This window comes from Carassius auratus, unplaced genomic scaffold (genome assembly GCF_003368295.1).
Source record: "Carassius auratus strain Wakin unplaced genomic scaffold, ASM336829v1 scaf_tig00008180, whole genome shotgun sequence".
Taxonomy (NCBI): Eukaryota; Metazoa; Chordata; class Actinopteri; order Cypriniformes; family Cyprinidae; genus Carassius; species Carassius auratus.
In genome coordinates this window covers 1-21,349 of record NW_020523916.1, presented here as the reverse complement: position 1 = coordinate 21,349, position 21,349 = coordinate 1, and the positions used below count along the sequence as shown (strand labels likewise).

Here is a 21,349-nt window from a genome sequence, read left to right as displayed (position 1 = left end):
TGACTTCAAGATTCATTCATTTTGTGAATCTTTTGGGCTTTTTAAATTTTGTGTGTGCATTTGTAAATTTTGTGCGCATTTGTGTATCCTGTGTGTGTATTTATGAATTATGTGTGTGCATGTATGAATCCTGTGTGTGCATAGTGTGTGGATTTTTCTTTATTGAGACTGTTCTGGCTCCATATTTGTGGGCCTGGAAACATTTCAGTTACTGTACATTGCTGTCTATGGAGAGTCAGAAAGCTCTCGGATTTCATCAAAATATATTAATTTGTTTTCCCAAGATAAATGGAGGACTTTCGGGTTTGGAATTACATGAGAGTGAGTAATTAATAATACAAATTTTTGGTAAACTGTCGCTTAAAAGCCACTTTTTCCCTGCCATTGACGAGTTATGTCGTCTTTTAGAAGACACCGCTTAATAAATAAATGCAATCATCAGCAATAGACAGCATATAAATGAAAAGTGCATAATGTTTACAGACTAAAATGATGATCCAGGAAGTGGTATGGCTGTGCAAGCTTTGGAGGTGTTACTCAAAACTATACATTTTTACGAAACCTACCTATATTCAAGTGTTGATAACAAAAAAAAAAAAAAAAAAGAATGCATTAAGCTAGAATAAAACAGATTTTTTTGTTTAAAGGTGGAGGCTCAGATTATTTTTTTCAAATTCAAATATTCATACAGCAAAATATACTGGAGGCCATCAAATTTTAGTGAAAATCATAAAAAACGCTGGTGGTTGCTGGCAAGACAAGAGTTAAATGTACTTAAAGAGAGAATACTTTTTTGACTATTTCTTAACACTTAAGTATCCATGTACAGTATGCTGAAGTGTGTTTCTTTTTCACAAGGGTGTCTCTGTCTCTCTGTCTGCAGGAGAATCCATACCTCTGCAGTGATGAATGTGACGCGTCTAACCCTGACCTGGCTCACCCGCCGCAGCTGATGCAGGACCGCGAGCGCAGCGGCCTCATCACCTACTGGCAGACGGTCACATGGCGGCGGTATCCCGAGCCTCTTCAGGCCAACATCACCTTGTCCTGGAACAAAACCCTCGAACTCACCGACGACATTCAGATCACCTTCGAATACGGCCGTCCCACCGTCATGGTGCTGGAGAAGTCACTCAATTTTGGCCGCACGTGGCAGCCCTACCAGTATTACGCCGATGACTGCTGGGATGCGTTCAACATTGCGCCGAGACGAGCGCGCGATCTGACCGCGGCCAACGTCACGCACGTCATCTGCACAGAGCAATACTCACGCTGGGTCGGGTCCAAGAACGAGAAGGTGGTGCGCTTTGAGGTGCGTTCCCGCTTCGCCATCTTCGCCGGCCCGAGGCTGCTGAACATGGAAGGCCTGTACACGCGGATGGAGAGCATGAAGGGTTTACGAGATTTCTTCACGTTCACCAATCTCAGGCTCCGCCTCCTCAGACCCGCTCTCGGAGGAACGTACGTCCAGAGAGAAAACCTGATGAAATACTTCTACGCCATTTCTAACGTGGAGGTGCTGGCCAGGTGAGAACACACAAACAACTGAAGAGAAATACCAGTGTTAAAGGATTAGTTCATGTCGTTCCAAAACTTGTAAGACCATCTTCAGAACACATGTTAAGATTTTTTTGATGCAATCTGAGAGCTCTGACCCTTTATAGACAGCAACACAACTGTAATGTTCCTAGGTCCAGAAACTTAGCAGGGCATCGATAAAACTGTCCATGTGACATCACGGTTTCAATTGTCATTTTACGATGATGCAAGAATGCTTCTTTTGCACAAAGAAAACAAAAATGATGACTTTATTCTACAAGTCTTCTCCTCTTCATCCCATCTGCAGCAGCACGCCTCTATTACGGAGACAGTATCATTACAGTTGTGTTGTTGTCTATGAAGGGACAGAGAGCTCTCGGATTGCATCAAAATATCTTAATTTGTGTTCCGAAGATGAACAAAGGTCTTACGGGTTTATAACAACATGAGAGTGAGTAATTAATGACAGAATTTTCATTAGTAGGTAAAATACCCTTTAAATGTTAAAACACAGCAACACAGACTCAGCCAATGGCGTGAGTTTGGGGGCGGGACTATCTGTTTGACTGACCAATGCTAGATGGGTTGGAGGCTGGGGATTTTCTTTTTTAGCATTACATACTTCACTTTTAAATTAACGTTTTGTTTTTAAAGGGAACTAAGCAATATTTGAAAAATGCTTTTGACCACAGGGTTGGGCTGAGTCCCAAAACACATTTGCCTAGTAATGACAGAGAGATTTTGAGCGCACAGGATTGATATTAGCAGATCGACTATATATAGAGAGAGAGATGGCAGATAAAAAAAGAGGAAAATATCACAAGAATAAAACATTAGAAAAGTGGTTACAATCAGGCAAGAGGTAGGACCCATGTAAATATCAGTGCAGCTTTCCAGAGGTGGCGAGAACTCAAGGAGTGGGAAGGCTTGGAAGCGGACGCCAAGATTGCATTGTTTTTTTCTTCTTGATAGGTAAGTTACAATGATTTTGCTTGGTTTCACAAGACTTATTTGTGTTGGATTTTGTCTGAATATGCTTGTGTCATCTTCACTTGTTTCCGCGACTGTCGTTGACATGGTTGTGTACGTACATGTTTGGGAAAAGATATCAAAACAGAAGCGAGGTCCTGATGGGGCGTGTTTGTTTTGGTGCTTTCAGATATCAACACTGTTTGATTAATTCGCTTAGTGCACCTTTAATGTTTTTGCAGTTACAAACTTAAAATAGTAACTCGAAAAAGTAAATGAATTTATGAATATTCTGAATTCTGAATATTGATATTCTGAATTTAAAATTGTAATTCTTATTCAGATAACTTTGTTAGAAAGGTATGTAAAGGATTGCAATCAACCAAAAATTATTCCGCTGTTAAATTTAAGTACACAATTAGATAAAACACAATTAAGGTCAACCAATTACCAAGCAATGCTTAATTAAGTTTGGTTTACTTTATTTTATATATATATTAAAAATGACTATTCCTGTCACATCCACACATGAAATGATTATTGTTTGTTAACTTACTCGGTATTAGATGATGACTAATCTACCCCATGCTATCATTGAGCTGAGTTAAGCGACTCTACTGAGTCAGGCCAGTTATTATCCATAAAGCATTTGGAGCAACTCATCTAATCAGATTGTGTTGTGTATTATTATAGGGCAAACAGATGCTTGTTAATACAGGGCATGTTATCATAACCAATAACTATTAAAACTATCAGGAGGCGAACAAATGATCTGCAATAATGCTTGAGTCATTACTGGTACATATATCGACTGTCGTAATGATATAAATGAGACACTGGGGACTATCACAGGTTTGGGCTGTAATTGCAGTGAGTGACAATTTGTTAACAATAAACAAACCTGTCTTATATCCAACCATGACATGATGGCTACTGTGTTAAAGGAATAGTTTACATTTATGATTAAATTCTGTCTTAATATTTACACATAATATTTGTTTCTATCCATACAGATTTTGCCAATTAACTTTTGGCCTGAAAAATAAATAAATAATAAATAATAAATAATATATTAATATACTATAAAACATTATACTTTCTCTCTCACTCTAAATAATATGTAAATAAAAAATATATAAAAATATCTTACCATATCTTCTGACTAAAGTTAAATAGATTAACTAAAATTAAAACATAAAAAACATATTTCAATAAAATAAAATTAATTAATTAATATAAATAATACATTAATATACTATAAAACATTATACTTTCTCTCTCGCTCTAAATAATATGTAAATAAAAAATAAAATAAGAACGTCTAACCATATCTTCTGACTAAAGTTAACTAGATTAACTAAAATTAAAACATAAAAAACATATTTCAATAAAATAAATTACATTTATATTAAATAAAATCTTAAGAAATAACAACGACCCTAACACTTTCAACATTTATTGTTTTTGTTGAAGTACTATAATAGCTAAAAACTTACAAATTTGACATATTAGACGAAACAAAACATATTAGACATTTAAAAATGAGAAAAACATACAACAAAATAAAAAAAAATCTAATGAATGAAAACAGAAAATATTTAAATAAAAGCAAATGAAAATGAATACATAAATGGTATCTCAACTGGAAAATTGTAGAAATACGTCCTCTACGTCTGATGTCTGATAGGAAACCACACCAAACACAGACAACAGTGAACATTAATGAAAGTAGAAAGCGAGAACATGTTTCAGATCACAGCGCACAAAGCGATGCCTATGGGCCGCCCAGATCACATCGCACATCTTCTCCTGTTTCCTGCACTGATGTTGGGCTAAAATCTGAGGACTGGATTTAATTATGCTAAAATGTGGAAATCAAAACTTAGAGTACCGGCTCTTTCCATAAAGAACGGTATGTCCTTTTGGACTTTTAAAGCATTAGAAGCAATGAAATCTCATGTCAAATCACATTGTAATGCACTTTATATGATTGATAAGCTACCATATACCATAAATTGAGTGTAGCATGACACATAGCTCATTTTAAAAAAATTAAAGTATTAAATCATCTTTTAAATGCAGATTCTGGCCTGTCCAGTCATAGTTGTAATTTACATATTTGATTGTATAAACATATAATAATATACAAAATTAATGTTCATCAATAACTACCAACAGAAAAAAAAGTTAATGTATTGAAAATAAATATGATTAAATAATGATGAAAATTATAGTTTTATTCATTAAAATATGAATTAATAATTATTGTCATTATAATATTATTTGCATTATTGTTAACGCTGTAATCAAGTTGTTTTTGTGATAAATATATAAATAAATAAAGTTAAGAATTTTTTTGTCAGTAATGTTCCTTTTAAAAGAAAATATTTAATTTTTTTAAACAATAAAATGTAACTAAAATTTTTAATAATTTAGGACAAAATGTATATCATGTTCATAAAATGTGACAACTACAATCTTATTGTGTCAGGTATTCATATTAGCCCAAATCTTTATTAAGTGAACATGAAAGCGTCTGTCTGTGGTGTTAGATCTATATTACAGTCTCAGTAAATATGATGAGCACATGAACGTGTTTATTGTAAGATTTATGGATTGTCATTTGTTCTCTCAGAGAGGATTAAGACATTTGTATTAAGATACACTTCACTGCACTTGACTTTCACTCACACTATCAAGCACAACACACACAGACACACACACAGAGACACAGACACACACACACACACACACACATTCTTTGCTGTAAAGTCCAGTAGTTTCTTTATGGACAGCTGCTGAGGTTGCAAACTGCAGTGATGAATCTGACATACATTTAGTTGCATTTAAAGACACACACACACACACACTTTACACAAAGTATGAAGTATAATCCTGACATGTACAGTTCTACATGACAGTGAATGATGACGTGTGTGTGTCATTGTTGAGATATTTTCATTAGTATTTAGTGATAAATAGAGGCATTTAAACACACCGATGCACGTACACACACACACACACACACACACACACACACACCCTTGGTAACACAATCTGATGATCAATAAGTTATTCTTAGGCTGAGACTGGGTACGATACGGCTCTCTATCGATCACAACAAGTGTGTGTGTGTGTGTGTGTGTGTTTTTTCTTAAGCAGACTGTAGTATATGTGTGTGTTTATGTTATATAAGCCAGAACAGTTTTTTCCTCAAGGTTTTCCATGTTGGTCTTGTGCTAATTTAATCATTTACAAAAAAAAATAAAAAAATAAAATAAATTGATAATTCCGTCATTTACTCACCCTTATGTACAGGGAATGTTTCAAAAATCCTGGTCTTTTCTATGTAATAGTTTATTATTATTATTATTAGCAATGTTTCCCAAATTATTGGGAGGATAGATGGATATATTTTGTTGTTGTTGTTGTTATAATATGCAGAAAACACATTTTGTTAAATAATAATAGTATAAATTAATAAAATGATAGCATTATATATAATTATATTAATATAAACAATATCAAATAATATTGTTTTTAAATATTATTACTTATTACACAAATAATAATAGTTATTATTATTATTATATTTAATTTTTTATTTCAGTGAACAATTTTATTTCTAGGTGGCTGCCAAGTACAACAATAACTACAACTAAATAATCAAATAAACTACTGCATTAAAATGAAGACCAAAAAAGTTGGACACTGTACAAATTGTGAATAAAAACAGAATGCAATGATGTGGAAGTTTCAAATTTCAGTATTTTATTCAGAATACAACATTGATGACATATGAAATGTTTAAACTGAGAGAAAGTGTAATTTTAAGGGAAAAATAAGTTGATTTTAAATTTCATGGCATCAACACATCTCAAAAAGTTGGGACAAGGCCATGTTTACCACTGTGTGGCACCTCTTCTTCTTTTTATAACGGTCTGCAAACGTCTGGGGACTGAGGAGACAAGGTGCTCAAGTTTAGGAATAGTAATGTTGTCCCGTTATTGTCTAATAGAGGCTTCTAGTTGCTCAACTGTCTTAGGTCTTCTTTGTCACATCTTCCTCTTTATGATGCACCAAATATTTTCTATGGGTGAAAGATCTGGACTGCAGGCTGGCCATTTCAGTACCCGGATCCTTCTTCTACTCTACTCATGATGTTATAACTGATGTAGTATGTGGTCTGGCATTGTCATGCTGGAAAATGCAAGGTCTTCCCTGAAAGAGACGATGTCTGGATGGGAGCATATGTTGTTCTAGAACTTGGATACACCTTTCGGCATTGATGGTGCCTTTCCAGATGTGTAAGCTGCCCATGCCACACACACTCATAAAACCCCATACCACGTTGGATTGTGTTCACCGACAGTGTTTTCTGGAAGTATTCCTGAGCCCATGTTGTGATTTCCATTTCAGTAGCATTCCTGTATGTGATGCAGTGCCGTCTAAGGGCCGAAGATCACGGCATCCAGTATGGTTTTCCAGTCTTGACCCTTACACACAGAGATTGTTCCAGATTCTCTGTATCTTTGGATGATGTTATGCACCGTAGATGATGATAACTTCAAACTCTTTGCAATTTTTCTCTGAGAAACTCCTTTCTGATATTGCTCCACTATTTTTCGCCGCAGCGTTGGGGGAATTGGTGATCCTCTGCCCATCTTGACTTCTAAAAGACACTGGCACTCTGATAGGCTCTCTTTATACCCAATCATGTTCCCAATCGACCTAATAAGATTCAAATTGGTCCTCTAGCTGTTTCTTATATGTACATTTAACTTTTCCAGCCTCTTATTGCTACCTGTCCCAACTTATTTGGAACGTGTAGCTTTCATGAAATCCAAAATGAGACAATATTTAACATAACATTTCAAAATGTGTCACTTTCAACATTTGATGTTATTTATATTCTATTGTTAATTAAATATAAGTTTATGAGATTTGTAAATTATTCCATTCCTTGTTTACTCACAATTTATACAGTGTCCCAACAGTATCAGTGATCCTAAATTTACACTGTTTATGACCTATAAAATCACCAGGTTCTGTACCTCACTATACCTGCAGATGTTAATACACAATAGCTAAAAGTACAGTCAGCTGGTTATCACACATTTAACCAGATCAGGTATCTAGTATCAGCCTGAAGGGAATTCTTCTGCACTAATGAGCAGCTGACTCTACTTTATTCTGCTTGTTACACGGATGCTTACCAAACACATAGATGAATGCACATGAAATATTGATTTGAGTTGTAATTATTATTTTATGGAAGACCAACAAACATGTGGAACGATATGAGACAAAACTACCACAGCTACATTACGGTTAAGTAAAAATGTAACAAATATGTAATTTATTGAATATAATAAGCAAAAATTGTCATTGAATGGCAATACTGTATGTAATAAATAACACTATGTTTAAAAAAATAAAATAAATATATAGTGCATGCATCTAGGGGAAAAAATAGTTTACAGCTAATTAACAATATTATAGTAATTGAATGTTATGGATAATATTGCGTGACATTGTTTAAAAGCTGTTTTATTGACGATTTTCTGCAGTTGCAACACACCATCAGAATAGCAATAATTAAGTACAAATGTTTTAGTAAAAAAACCATTCTGTCAAATCTGAAAATTTATTTTTATAGCTGAATATTTGTGGCTTTTCGTGTGGATTGCTAAAAATGATGTAATAGGATCAAGATCAAGCAGATTATTCAATTGCTGTAGTTCTTTTTACATTAATTAACACTGTTGAATCAAGAGCACCTAAATATTTCAAGAGTCAACACCTGATGCAGATATATATATATATATATCTATACATACGTGTAAGAGCGGCTGTGACAGCTACAGGTCGCCAATGAATAATCTGTGCTCTAAAAGCTCAGGAGGGCTGACTGGTGTCAGTACATGAGAGATCACACACACACACACACACACTCACGTCGCAGCTGCTACAGGCATAACACGGTGTGACTTTGTGAAAAGCCAGGATGTCTGTCTCTGTGAGTTATAACTATAGCTGGGTGCCGTCCTCCCCCTGAAGGGCGTAAGAAGAGAGAGTGTGTGGAGATAGTGTTAACTGTGTGTGGTCGACCCCTAGAGAGACTGCATTAAAGAATTCTCACAGGAAGTGCGGCGGCTAAAAGAGCGAGACCGCAGCAGATTCCACCGGACAGGGATTGATAAGAGTTGAGAAGGAACTCAGAAATCAGAACTTTACAAAGACTGCAGCAAACAAACTGTCAGATGCATTACGGCACATCCAGGTCACACTTTAGCCCAAAATCACTATAAGAAAATATATTTTGCAGAAAAAAAATGAAGTGTATTTTTAATAACATTACAATTACAACATTGAACATTTCCCCAAAACTGTGTCAGTCAAACAGCATCATTCAGTGCAGGTCAAGTCTACTTCAGGTAGTGAAACAGCTGAGCTGCGACTCCCCTGGGTCTCCTGATTTTATTGTATGCCTCCTAATTTTCTTAACATTTAGCAAACTGGAAGATTTTTTTTTTGTTGATTGCGTTTATTTAATTGTGCAGCATTTGCAATGCAAAAATTACATAAGCACATTTCAGAATTATATGGAATATAAAGCAGGTACAATTTTAAATATGCATACCAGGATTATTAAAAACAAAGTTAACTGAAATAAAACACTAACTGAAATAATATTATATGGAAACATTTCTCATTTTCATTTAATCTGACGTAGTGCAAAAGAATATCAAAAACTAAAACTGTAATAAAAATGTATCTAAAAATATATACAAAAAAGGAAAAACAATACATTAGATTTTTTTTACTAAAATAAAAATGTAATTTACTGAAATAGCACAAACTAAAACTAATAAAATGAAATAAAAATATATAGACAAAAAATAAAAATAAAATAAAATTCAAATTGAAAGTACAAAAATTAATAAAAATAGATAAAAGTAAATTTAAAAAAAGAAAAAAGTTATACAAACAAAAATAAATAAGTTACAAAAATGTATTAAATTACTAAGTATTTAACTAAAATATAAAAAATCAAAATCAAATGAATAATAAAACTAAAACTATAAATAAAAACAGAACTAGAACTAAAACTAAAAATACAGACAAAATAATGATTATAAACAAAAAAATTATATATATATAAATATTATTAAAAACTATAATAGTGTCTGAATGATACTAAAGTAACACAGATGCATACGCTGAAATCCTGCACTACTGTTATATTCCCAGCCCATCACTGGACTACACTAGTTAATGTCTCCTAACTTCAGAGAGCTTGTAGTATGTTTAAATCAGTAATAGTTCAGAGAGAGAGAGAGAGAGAGCAGCACTTCCTCACGTCTTCAAAGCTGCATCAAAGGAGAAAAGAAGTGCGAGCGAGAGGGAAAGACGATGCAGGAGAGAGGCGTCAGTGCAGAGTGATTTATGCTCCCACATCGACGGCTGATTTGATAATCAGTGTGTTCTTCCTCCACCGCCTCCCAACTCACTGTCAGCACTTTTCTCAAATCTTTTCCTCATCCATCGCTTCTCCTCCCTGTGTCTTTTTTAATGCAGTTATTTTCCTGAGGAGAATTTCAATTTTTAAATGAACAAACAAAGTAAAACAAACAAACAAGTTTTAAGTCCCATGTCTCTCATTTTCCATCTCTACATCACCGTATGCCTCCTTCTCTTTAGCAATCCCCGTATTTACTCTCTTTATTTCTCAAGAGAACCACTTAGAGAGAGAGAGAGAGAGAGAGAGGGAGGGAGGTGTGAGGATGTCCTTGGAAAGAGTCTGTTTTCACAGATGCTGAAACATTGGCATACTCCGAGCTTTCACACTCTTCAGCAGCATATTTCTGAAGTGCTGCACTACACACACTGTTACTATAAACACTCACTCTATATATCGCAAACGTGCAAAATTCACAATAATACACCTGGATCACATTCAGTTTACGTGTGTGAATTTGAACTGAACTGGCAATGCTACACGTGAAGCTGAAATAGAATTTGAACTGACTAAACTAATAAAAATCACCATAGGTAATGCTTCCTGGATGCATTAAATACAATGATAAATAAACTAAATATAAAAGCATACAATATATGCACTAAATTCAAAATTATATTGATAATGTTTCAAAATGATATCTATCGATCCATTGTTCGATGTCCCTTTTATCCTTTGTGCTATCCATTCATCTATCCATCCACCCATCCATTTTAGGCATACTTTTATGCATCCATCATTATCTATGCATCCTTTTATCCATTGTTTCACCATCCAATCCATCCATCATTGTTCTATTCATCCTTTTATCCATTGTTTCACCATCCATCCATCCATCCATCATTGATCTATTCATCCATTTATCCATTGTTTCACCATCCATCCATCCATCATTGTTCTATGCATCCTTTTATCCATTGTTTCACCATCCATCCATCCATCATTGTTCTATGCATCCTTTTATCCATTGTTTCACCATCCATCCATCCATCATTGTTCTATGCATCCTTTTATCCATTGTTTCACCATCCATCCATCCATCATTGTTCTATGCATCCTTTTATCCATTGTTTCACCATCCATCCATCCATCCATCATTGTTCTATTCATCCTTTTATCCATTGTTTCACCATCCATCCATCCATCATTGTTCTATGCATCCTTTTATCCATTGTTTCACCATCCATCCATCCATCATTGTTCTATGCATCCTTTTATCCATTGTTTCACCATCCATCCATCCATCCATCATTGTTCTATTCATCCTTTTATCCATTGTTTCACCATCCATCCATCCATCATTGTTCTTTGCATCCTTTTACCCATTGTTTCACCATCCATCCATCCATTATTGTTCTATTCATCCATTTATCCATTGTTTCACCATCCATCCATCCATTATTGTTCTATTCATCCATTTATCCATTGTTTCACCATCCATCCATCCATCATTGTTCTATTCATCCATTTATCCATTGTTTCACCATCCATACATCCATCATTGTTCTATGCATCCTTTTATCCATTGTTTCACCATCCATCCATCCATCATTGTTCTATTCATCCTTTTATCCATTGTTTCACCATCCATCCATCCATCCATCCATCCATCCATCATTGTTCTATGCATCCTTTAATCCATTGTTTCACCATCCATCCATCCATCCATCATTGTTCTATTCATCCATTTATCCATTGTTTCACCATCCATCCATCCATCATTGTTCTATGCATCCTTTTATCCATTGTTTCACCATCCATCCATCCATCCATCATTGTTCTATTCATCCATTTATCCATTGTTTCACCATCTATCCATCCATCATTGTTCTATTCATCCATTTATCCATTGTTTCACCATCCATCCATCCATCAATGTTCTATGCATCCTTTTATCCATTGTTTCACCATCCATCCATCCATCCATCATTGTTCTATTCATCCATTTATCCAGTTTCACCATCCATCCATCCATCATTGTTCTGTTCATCCTTTTATCCATTGTTTCACCATCCATCCATCGCTATTTGCATTCTTTTTTTCTCCATCATTTCATTTTTTCCATTCATCCATCCATCCACCCACCCACCCATCCTTCATTCTGTGCACCATTTTATCCATCATTTCATTCATTCATCCACCCATCCTTAACTTTATTCATTGTTAATCCATCATTTCATCCATCCATCGTTCTATGTAACAAAACAAAAAGATTACATTTTAACAAAATTAAATATAAATGCAAAATATATATATAAAAACAAATTCATACTATTATCATTCGATGTATCTCTTTATCCATTGTTTTACCCGACCATCCATGAGGCCTTTTTAAGGACTTTTAAAAGCTCTATCAAACTAACATTCAAAGTTTGTTAAGACAAACCAGCTTTTTATGAAAACAATTAGTTACATACATTTCACTGGATTTTAATGCATTTTAAATTCTACATTGAAATGTATATTGCAATTCCACATCATGCTTACAGAATTAAATTCTCAATTCGGTTTTGAACCTATATCGGAGCAGGTTTGCGAATCATTTGAGGCAGTTCGGGAGTTCAAAGCGGGTTCGCGAATCATTTGAGTCAGTTTGGGGATAGCGAATCATTTGAGTCAGTTCGGGAGTTCAAAGCGGGTTCGCGAATCATTTGAGTCAGTTTGGGGATAGCGAATCATTTGAGTCAGTTTGGGAGTTCAAAGCGGGTTCGCGAATCATTTGAGTCAGTTTGGGAGTTCGGAGCGGGTTCACGAATCATTTGAATCAGTTCGGGAGTTCGTAGCGGGATCGCGAATCATTTGAGTCAGTTATGGGGATCGCGAATCATTTGAGTCAGTTTGGGAGTTCGGAGCGGGATCGCGAATCATTTGAGTCAGTTATGGGGATCGCGAATCATTTGAGTCAGTTTGGGAGTTCGGAGCGGGATCGCGAATCATTTGAGTCAGTTATGGGGATCGCGAATCATTTGAGTCAGTTTGGGAGTTCAAAGCGGGTTCGCGAATCATTTGAGTCAGTTCGAGAGTTCGTAGCGGCTTCCAGGATCATCTGAGTCAGTTTCGCGGGATCGCGAATCATTTGAATCAGTTCGGGAGTTCGTAGCGGCTTCCAGGATCATCTGAGTCAGTTCGGGAGTTCGTAGCGGGATCGCGAATCATTTGAGTCAGTTATGGGGATCTCGAATCATTTGAGTCAGTTTGGGAGTTCAAAGCGGCATCGCGAATCATTTGAATCAATTCGTGAGTTCGGAGCGGGTTCGCGACTCATTTGAGTCAGTTCGTGAGTTCAAAGCGGGTTCGTGAATCATTTGAGTCAGTTTGGGGATCGCAAATCATTTGAATCAGTTTGGGAGTTCGGAGCAGGATCACGAATCACGAAAGATTCGCGCTCTTAAATTTTCAAATTGGCCATAACCTTTAATTCGTTGCTGCCAACTGGGGTGGCAGCAGGGGTGGCAAAGGTTTCTTTTAGGGTGGCATTTGTTACATTGTTACATTGAAGAAAGGAAATAGTGACATTTTTGACTAAAATGATCAGATTTTCATTGAAACAAACACTTCTTAAGCAGCGGATGGCCAAAAATACAGAAGAAAACCTCACCAACTAAACCTTCTGCATTTCTCCGCTTCACCTCCCTCCATCTCGCTCGCAGTCTTTGCGTGTTGAAGAAGCTTTGAGGAGACTCTCTTTGTGTGTGTAAAAGGCCGTGCATTCTCTGTTTGTAATCTATTTTCCCCTACACGCACTTAAAAACCTAGTTTCTGTTCTGAATCTAGCTTGGATCGCTGGTGTACACACACACACACACGAGTTCACATTTTCTGCAGCAGTCTATGTAAATTATTCACTTTCTGCTGTGCAGTGAGACGCCCCACTGAAACCACACGCTGCGACATGCAGAACACACACAGAAAAATGCTACCTGCTATAGTATGCACAAACACACATGCAGCAAATATAGCATTACCTGTTACACGTAAAACGATAAAAAGAAGAACATTCTTGACCTTTAACACACACACATAGAGTTGTGTTGGGTTGAAGGTCATCTCTAAAAGCTCTGTCTGAACTCCTCTGGGGTCGGTGCATGACAAATGACCTTGAGACCTTATGCTTTTACCACTGCATTATGGGTATTGACTGGGTCTTGGGTGTAAGTAAGTCTAACACACATACATACAAAATGTAGTCAAGCGGAAACTCTACTCACTTGTAGCCATAGCAGTAGTTAAATTACGGACAATGTAGCCTTTATAAAGTTAGCTAAAGTAATAATCAAATGCTGTTTACAGACTACTTTTTTATTTTATAACATAACATATCTAGGAGTAAAAACAGATATTTTGAGAGTAAAAGTTAGGAGATACTAGATTTTATTGCAAAATTTTATTTCAGATGGTGCAGCAGGTTAAATAGTAAATGGAGAGTAGGAAAATACATTTTTGATAAAAGGTTAAAGCAACAGTTTTTCTTTTTCCAATAATGCAGACCAATGACTTTTTCACAATGAACCAAAAAAGATTTGAGAAGTATAGAATTTATTTAGTTTTTATTTTTAAATACACTGTTCAAAAGTTTGGGGTCAGGCCAAGATTTTAATTTTTGATTTTTTTGAAGGAAATTAATCACTTTATTTAGCTCGGATGCATTAAATGCATGAAAAGGGACAGAAAATACATGTATAATGTTACACAAGATTTCTATTTGTAGAAAAATATGAAAAAGCACAACTGTTTTGAACACTGATAATAATAAAACAAAGTTTTTTTTGAGCCACAAATCAGTATATCAGAATGATTTCTGAAGGATCTCGTAACACTGAAGACTTGAGGAATGATGCTGAAAATACAGCTTTGATGACAGGAATAAATAAAAATAGATTACAAAAGAAACACTTATTTTGAAACTGTAATAATATTTCACAATACTACTATTTTTACCGTATTTCTTGATTTAATAAATGCAGCCTTGGTGAGCAGAAAAGACTTCTTTCATTAACAGTTGTGTATACAGTATATGCAGTATTTTGTTATTCCTGAAACGCTTTGCAAGTATCTGAATGCAGATGCTACACATGCTCAATTTTTTACGTTGTTGCTTTCTGAAACACAACAAAAGCACTGCATAAGCATTTGCATAAACTGTCTTCGGCATTCAGTTTCCCTTTCACTTCAACTACTGACACTGCGGAGCAACAATTCGAGCAGAATCCACAATTAGTTACAGTCAACGTGTTCAGAGCAGTAACCTGAATAACAAAAGCTTAATAACAGGAACCTCTATGTGTCACCGGCACACTGACACAACATCACACGTCATATGAACAGTACACACTACTGGAAAATGCAGTTAAGCGAGCGAGCAACTGGCCTGAATGGGAAAAATGTGTGGAATGACAGAAGAAAGGATGGGAATGAGTGTGGCTGGAGTTTGGATGAGTGGGAGTTGAAGGAATCGCGGAGGGAATACCACTCTAACTGAAGCGTGACTGAAGAGCAAACCAGACCGAGAAGAAGAGAGAGAGAGTAGAGTGTGAAAAGCAGCAGCAACACTAAAAATGATAGATCGATTTTATTTTGTGGATTTTTGAAAGTGGAACGAAACAAAAAGTAACGGCTGAATCAAAACACTGTGACTATGATTAAGATTTCATAAAAACACAACAACCTAATAAAACTTAAACTAAAATTTAAATGGAAACATAATTAAAGCTAATTAAAAATATTAATAATTAAATTAAATTAAATTAAATTAAATTAAATTAAATTAAATGTATGCATTTAGCAGACGCTTTTATCCAAAGCAACTTACAGTGCATTCAGGCTATCAATTTTTACCTATCCATGTGTTCCCAGGGAATCGAACCCCCAACCTTCCCCAACCCCCAGAGCAATGCTCTACCACTTGAGCAAGAGGAACACATACTATAACAGTATATACATAATACTAAAATAAATAATAATAATACAACTGAAAACTGAACAACTGAAAAAAAAAAGATTAATTATACAATAAAGCTGAGAAAGCCACAGAGTCTTTGTATTTAGTCAGTTTGAGCCGTTCACAGCATGTGCATTGATCTCATCCTTCAGACAAATACATTCACAATCCCATTACTGAAGACACAGACAGAAACAGACACTCACGCTGAATGGCATATCACAAAATATTATTCTGAAGCTAATTATGATTCATATGTACTGTAGACGAATCTGAAGTCAAACCCTTTAAGTTAAGGACATTTATATGATCTATGAAGCTATGAATCTTCAGAGTAGGATTTAAATTTATTTTCTACCAGAACAGACAACAACAAAAGGGTCAGTTTACTTCATTAGATTGCTCTTACTGCTCTTTATATACCTCCATCTCTCTCTGCTCTCAGAGGGAATTAATGACTCGGAATGAGTTGTGTGTGAGTGTGAAACGTCTCTCTATCATCTAATGAACAGAAGAGAAAAATCAGACAAATCAGAGAATGAGAGAGCATTCCCAGTCTCACTGTGGATTCATGTTTGTTTGTTTGTTTGATTTGCTCATCATAAAACCACTCACATAATCCATAACTCACAGAGAGACTGAGAGAAAGACAATCAGAATGACAGCGATGCTTCCAAATCGATTCAAAAACTGTGTGATGTCATCGCAAAGCCTTTAAAATTCTACAAAGATAGTTCTTTAGAAAACCATCTAAGAAACCAGAATCTAATCCAAAAAAAAGAACCTATAGTGAAACATCACAAATTAATAATCCCATGAACCATAGAGCAACTCAAGAACCATAACCCTTTTTTAAAAATAATAATGTATCTATGATCTAAGGACTGAGAACCTTTATTTTTACCGTTTTACCAAATGTTAATTAGACATGGGCTTAAATTTATTTATCAGGAATTGACTGTGAAAAGTGAACATTACATACCAGAATCGAGTCAGATCTGAATGCAGTCTCGAGTCGTAGATGGGATGAAAATGTTGTTCTGGGAATCAGGCCAGAATTATTTAACAGGACTCCTATGGTCATGGAAAACAAATGCAATGGAATTTTAACATTGTGATTTCCAAAAAAAAAAAAAAAACAATCATGAAAAATAATCAAATATTCAAAAGGCATGGGAATTTGTATAGTGAATTAACTTTTTTCAGTTACACTCTGTTATAAAATATTCAGTCAGCTAGAAAGTGCAATCTGTGAGTTCAGTCTGTAATGATTTTTACAAATCCTTATCCAGTAATCACAAAGAGCCAAAAACATGGAAAAGTAATGGGAATTCATTAAAAAACTCTAAATTGCTAAGACTTACAAACTTATAAAGTCACAATTGTCAGATAAAAATTCAACATTTTTTCTATAGATCTTAGATGTTTTTCTAAACAACTAGAGAATAAAAATGTTCTCTGTAAAGCTTTGAAAAGGTTCAAATGTATCGCAGTAGGCTAAGTTGCAGATATTCATATTGCACATTGACACACAAGGTATAAATGATAAATCATAGACCACTTCACACTCCAGACTGCCAGACAGCTCAACCTAGACCACTTTAGTACACACTAAACCCCATCTTAGAAGAGCGATGGTGTCAGAGAACGAGGTTAAAGGAGATGGAAGGAAGGAGAAAGAGGGGGGATGTTCACAGGCTGTGGAAAAGATAAAGCGAGAAAAAAAAGAGTGTGTGAGAGAGATAGATGTGGGTTGGCTCAAAGTACAGGACGATGGTGTGAATATTTGATGCTGATGGATCCATGTTCACTCCAGCGGAACTAACTGGATTGAAGCTCGACAGTAACCACACACACACACCACACACACACACACTGTGCTGCTCAGGTGGAAGAGTCTCATTTAGGATCAGGGCCATTTGGTCTTACATAAACGCTCATTTCTGCTTTACTGGGCCCAATCTACAGCAGCACACCTGTGTTCATTGCTCTTGATGCATTTCCACCTGCCAACACACACTCACACACACCTGTAATTTATATCTCTGAAGACATCAAGCTTTACTGCTCTTCATACCTTGTTCATTCATTTCCTGATGACTTTGCCACTTTAAATCATAAAAAAAGCAAATTGTCATTAATGTCCCAAATATTTCTGGTCTGCCCTTTTTCCTCAAAAGTAACAATGTTTTGGAAAGTAATTAAGATTAAAATTCACATGCACATTAACAATCAAATTCATTTTAACATTGATCAGTGTTGTTATAGCGCATTCAAAATAAAATATGAAATATAAAAAAATGGTTTTAGTTCATTTAAATAATTGAAGTTGCCTTGCCAACTTATTGAAGTTAAATCAAATGAAAAATTGAAGTACAAAAATGACTAAATTTGAAAAAGATTGATAAAAATTTATTGAAATATAAAAAATAAAAAATAATAGCACGTAAAATGACTAAAATGTAAACTAAATTATTTTATGTATTTGAAATTAAAGTTGAAATAAAATGAAAATATAAAATGAAAAACTTTTAAATTAAAAAAATCTAAATTTATATATATATATATATATATATATATATATATATATATATATATATATATATATATATATATATATATATATACAAATATTTAAATATATATATATTTTTTTATTAAATCGCATTAAATAAATAGTTTTAATTACAAACGGAAATTAGAAATGTTGCCTGGGCAACTAACTTAAATAAAAAAAAAGCTGAAGTATTCAAATTGCTAAATTATAATAATAAAGCTAAAAATAAACTTTAAAATATGAAAAAGATGACAAAATCACTTAACATAATTACAAAAAAAAATCTAAAATGTAAAATAAAACTGAAAATGTAAAAAATAAACACTAATTCTAAATATTAATAAACACTATCATATTATATCCAATGATACTAAATAACACTGACGTTAATATTAACATTCAAATTGATGTTCAAAATAATTCACTTCAAAATTTCAGTTCTCTATCAGAAACACATGAGATCATCAGGTCTGTGTTACAGTCCTGCTAAACGTTTCTTCTCTTTCTGTCTTTTAGGTGTTAAATGCCAATCTCCATGCGTCTCAGTGTTTGTATGTTGGACGGCAAACTTACAGTGTCAATGTGAACACAACACGACCGGACAGGACTGCCAGCGCTGCAAGAAAGGATTCAAAGCCAAGACCTGGAAATCAGGATCATATTTACCAACTCACCAACGGATCCCCCAACACATGTGAGGTCAAATACCAGTGCCAAACACAACAGAAATACACATAAACCACACACACACTCTTCAAAGAATAGAAAATAACCCTAATTGTAGGTATAAAATGGTTGCTATTATGAATGCAACATCATTCTAAATCAATCGCACCAGGTCTCCAGTGAGCAAATATCAGCTCCTCATGAATCAGATCAATCCATTTAATCATTTTCTACTCCACAATTGAAACAGAATTAATTATCTCTAAAAACATCCCGCACTACAGGAGTCTCACATCTAAGCCCCGTCACACTGAAATCTCCTCATTATTTTCTGGGTTCAGAATTCCTCGACCGGAATTCCTCTTGAGCTTCAGAGATCTTTACACTCCGACACACACACACACACACACACACACCACAGAGAAAGCAGAACGGGCGGTTATTCCAGCAGCCTGATCTGATTTATCCCTGAAAATCTGACAAAACGATCAGGAGGGGGAAAAAAGGTAGATGAGGGCAGAGAGACAGAAGGAGAAACAGAGAATGAAAATGAACACAAAGTAATTTTTCTTCCCTTCTGTACAGTATCCAAAGGGAGATTTTTTGGAACACAACATCCCTCCATTTTTACCAGCAGCATCATGATTAAAATAATAATCTAGGGCATCAGCACACAACACACACCACACACACACGGGTGATCCAGCAGACTGCAGATCTCAACTCTCTTCACTTACACACCCGAGCGCTGCAGAGCCTTTTAGACTTCACAGACCTGTCAGCTCACAGTAAGATCAAGACTGCTGGTGTGGCGGCCCAATTCCCAGAGAACAGAGAGGAGAGCAGCGCAGACGCACACCGCCGTTCCAGCCTACAAAATGTTCCCAAACACACACACACACACACGCACAGGTTTCCTCTGTGGAGAAAACGGCCCAAATCTGCACTAATCACTGTCTGAACAGGAAACACCAGATCTGTTCTGAAACCTAGTGAGCTGCCTACCTAGACTTCATTCCTCTGCTTCCTTTGGTCAGAGACACTAGGATGCCTCGATGCATTCAACTAGCACAGCAAGATTATTTTCTTTTTAATATATGCATATATTTATTTACTATATGCTGATTCAAGTCAACGTGAAATTAAAACGGACTGTCCTTATTTTTCAAGGAATGTTGCTGTGTTTATTATAAATCAGTGTGTTTCACTGATTCTTAAATTTACTGCCTTCATTTGGCCAGATTATTTTGGCCAGAATACCAAAAAAGCATTGCAGCGAGCACAGTGAAGAATCTGATTAAAAATGCTGTTTTTATTATTCGCATGGAATATTGCTGTATTTATTGTAAATAAATGTTTTGATATTTCTTGATTATGCTGGCTTTATTTTGCAAAAACAACTGTTTGATTATTTTATAATTCTCTAAAAATATGCATGTATTTAATATATAGTAATATAATATATGCTTAGAGTCAGCATTACATTAAATCTGAATTACAATTAATGCATCTCATGTGTATGACACTATTATGCTGCCTACCAAATTTTTGGCAAAATGCATTAGAACAAGCACAATGAAAAAAAAAATCTGATTAAAATTGTTCTATTTTTGTTTTTATAACCTAAAATATTTCATAAATTAACTATTTAGTGTATAATATTTAAAATATTTCAATTAAAAAAAATATCTACACTGTGTTTGCACTTTGATATTAATATGTTAATCTTGGATGTTTTTTTTTTGTTGTTTTTTTTACGTCCACCAGTAATGTTTTTGATATAGAATGTTCCAAATCAGTCACTGTTGATGTTCCATTTCAGTTAGGATGCTCCCTTAAAAGGCAGCTGTCTATGTAGAAAGCACTCACTAGGTTTTGGAACCAAGCCCTGACTCACACTCTCTCTCTCTCTCTCTCTCTCTCTTTCAGGTTCTCAGGCGTTGGCTGGTTCTTTCTTCTGGTTCCAGTAAGTAACGAAACCCTCAACAAACGAGAGGATGGGTCTTTCATCCTCTCTCTGATATGTCAGTCATCCCTCGCTCTCTCTTTCTTCATTGTCTCTGTGCTCCATCCCTCGTTATGTCTTCTTCATTTTTCATGGGGCCGCCCGTCCTGTGGCTTTCATCATCGGCTAACCGCTGAAACTAGCCGCAATTCA

The 21,349-nt window shown here is 35.2% G+C and overlaps 1 pseudogene; it reads left to right on the top strand.

Annotated features, from left to right (window-relative positions):
- LOC113071811 (netrin-G2-like) overlaps nt 1-19,219 on the top strand; it is a 42,448-nt pseudogene extending 23,229 nt beyond the window's left edge.
- Nucleotides 19,220-21,349: the final 2,130 nt, after the last annotated feature.